General features: G+C 35.5%; 1 long non-coding RNA gene across 1 annotated transcript in view; it reads right to left on the minus strand.

Moving 5' to 3' along the window:
* Positions 1-87, minus strand: part of LOC123271933 — a 19,689-nt gene extending 19,602 nt beyond the window's left edge. The window contains exon 1 of the long non-coding RNA XR_006510965.1: positions 75-87. This is a non-coding gene — a long non-coding RNA (uncharacterized LOC123271933). The remainder of the gene's footprint in view (positions 1-74) is intronic.
* Positions 88-3,313: the final 3,226 nt, after the last annotated feature.

The following is a 3,313-nucleotide window of genomic DNA, read 5'->3' on the forward strand; positions in this document are numbered from 1 at the left end:
TAAAAATGGCTTTGATTTGCATGATCCTAGCGATGATTAGTGACAAATCATTTGTAACCTGGGACGGTATAAACATATCATCTCCAGTCTTCCAGATACTAGAAGGGTTCCAGCAAGGAACGGTCAACTCACCAATACTATTCAACATCTTAACAGCATCAATCGTCAACTCACCTTCGATGAACCAAACAACTGAGATGATCCCTTACACTCTGAGATCAATAGCCTTCGCTGATGACTCAATTATCTATCTGTCTGGCCACTCAGTGTCCTCACTCCAAAATGAGCTCCAAACTGCAGCCGATGATCTAACTCGCCATTATGCCCTATGGAACCTCCGGGTAAATCCAGCCAAATGCGAAGTCATTCTGTTTCGCCGCACTCTAGCACATCTTGCCTCATCGAAAAGACCTGAGAAAAAGACTTCCAAATCACAATGACTTTCAACCAGACACCAATACCCCAGCTGGCCAGTACCCAGCAAGGACTGCGTAAGGTATCTCGGTGTCCATCTTGACTACACCCTCAAGTGTAAATCACACCTCGACATTCAACTCGAGAAAGCTTCAAGAGCTTTCAGAGCCAACAGCAGAATCTTTTATTGTAAACATCTCACCAGGAACGCCAAAATAATCTGCTACCAACTTCTTGTGAGACCCATACTTACTTACGCTGCCCCCATCTGGTGGAACTCCAATCCGACCACGATGGAAAAACTCCGAGCCTTTGAGAGACGCTGTCTAAGAGCTTGCACTGGACTCTATAGATCAAGCGAATCAAGATACCATAAATATATCAGTAATGAAGCTCTATACGAAATGGCCAACATTCCCCGGATTGATAACTTCATCATCAAGCTCGTCCGTGATTACTTCTCCAATCTTAAGAAGATCAACAACACCCTGATCCAGAACCTTGCTGCAGTAGACAATAAAGCCATTGAACTTGGTAATAAATCAGGATGCATTCCTCCTCAAGCATTCATATACTTCGACGCAAAAGGTATGATCCAAGATGGTAACAACATCCCCATAATCTATCACTGGACCAGAAATAAAGCTGACAAGCGTATCAGTATACAGCTGGATACTCCCAGCAAAATGAAGCTCAACTTCACTCACTCGACAGCCATTCCCTCACGGGACTCAATGGACTTTCACCGTCTCAACTTTGAGAAATACTGGTGGCTAAACGCCAACTCTCTTCACATAGACATACTCCAACGTCGCCGGAAAACCAACTACGAAGCCTTGGTCTGATAATCATACTCATTCTTGTTTATAAATATTGTATATAGATTATCAATTAGTATGTAAGGACAAAACTTTATTAGAGATATTTGCGTGGTTTTTTTTACCAAAAAATTGTAATTTTCCACGGCTTAAAATTTTTTTACTAACTGATACTACATAGTAGATAAATACTATAATAACAAACTCTGTACTGCTTTCGTTAACACAAAAATGCCTAGAGCATAAAGAATCAGCATGAAGAGAGGGCTAACTCCGGGACAACCTTCAACCACACCCAATATTTATAATATTTTTTTAAGTTAATTTTCTATTAATGTAACTAGATGTAAGATTGGAATGAAAATAAACTTCTTTAAAAAAAAAAAAAAAAGTCTTCAAATCGTCAGGTCCCCGGTTCGATCCCCGCTCGCGGTAAATTTTTTTTATTTTTATAGAAATAATTATATATAATTATATATGATTATGTATGATTAGATCTGGCCAATTTTCAGGTCTAATTATATATAAGTGATTATATATAACTATATATGATTAGGCAAATTCATTTTTTCCCGGGATGTCAATAGTAAAAAAGATTCCAGCAGTTACTCAGGTAATTCATTCTTTTGCACAGGGCACGGATCTAAGTATACACCACACTCTTGTAGATATTTCACACGCACGGGGTACGAGTACGGGCACGGATACTGTCTCCCTATCGAATGAATTCTCACACTCTTTACAATTTTATACTTTTCATTATTTCTTCCAGTGAATATTTTTGTTTTTTTTTTTTTAGTAATTATTTTAATGAGTACACGGAAAGAAATTCTCTCTAAAAGTTACCAGGACATTATGCCGCCCTTTTATTTATTACCATTTTTGAAATAAAAATTACGAAAAAATTCATTTATTTTATGGTAGACTTCATAAAATTTATCGAAATCTTAATAAAATTTACAGTAAACTACCGCATAATTTTTTATTTGGATCAATTTAATATATATATATATATATATATATATATATATATATATATATATATATATATATATATATATTGTAACAGGGTAAATTGCCCCTGATCGGTAAAACCGATCACACGTGTGCGAAGTAGTTAGTCGACGGAGCACTGGCGCGTCTCGGTCTTCGGGACCCGACTAGAATTAAGAGGGGGAAATTTTGGGTTTCTTCGGAAGTGAAGCGGCAATGGAAAATGAGAAGTAGTGAAGTGCTGAAACCAGTGACATTGCCAACCAAAGCAGCTAGGAAGGAAGCCAAATTCCAGAGTAGAGTTTTCTTCAGTATTAAGATTATTAAGGTATTGGAATTTTGTCCTTTTGTTGAGCCTTGGGGTTTATACCCGGCTCACTGGTCGATCTACTTCTCAATTTTGATTTAATAAGTGATAATTCAATTTGTTAATAATAATTAATTATTTTAATCAATTTAATTTGTTAGCTTGTGAACAATTCCTCCTGGGGATTTTACACCCGAGGAATGTTCTAGACCTCCTGGGTTTAGGTCGTGAGTATCTAAATTGTTAATTCAGCTGGTTAATAATTATTAACATCTTAAGATTGGCTAAATTAAATTCATCTTTTGATTAATCAAATTTAATTAATTTCTGAACATCGAGAATTATTCCAATCAGCAACTCACGACTAGTCAAGCTTCGGTATCCGAGGTCGAGCTTAGTACGCTGTAACGAACAACGGAGTCCATTTTGAGCGCGCAAATTCCTTGAGAATTTTGTGACGCAGTAAATTTACAATATTAACAACTGGACTATTATTATAAATTATAACAATTGAATTATCATTTATTAATATTATTTGTTACAAAAAAGTATTATTTATTTAATATAATTTATTGAGAATCGGCTACTGAGTTTCGACGCAATTGAGATCGAATTAACCGTGGATAATTTTTCGTGAATTTATTTTATATTGAGACAAATTGTTTTATTAATTATTTATAAATCGAAAAATTCCACGTGGTTATTTATATATTGAATTATGGAAGACTCAAATTATTATTGGAAAATTAAGTATTGAGAAAATTGCGACGAAATTAGAAAT

The sequence above is a fragment of the Cotesia glomerata genome, linkage group LG9 (genome assembly GCF_020080835.1).
Source record: "Cotesia glomerata isolate CgM1 linkage group LG9, MPM_Cglom_v2.3, whole genome shotgun sequence".
Classification (NCBI taxonomy): Eukaryota; Metazoa; Arthropoda; class Insecta; order Hymenoptera; family Braconidae; genus Cotesia; species Cotesia glomerata.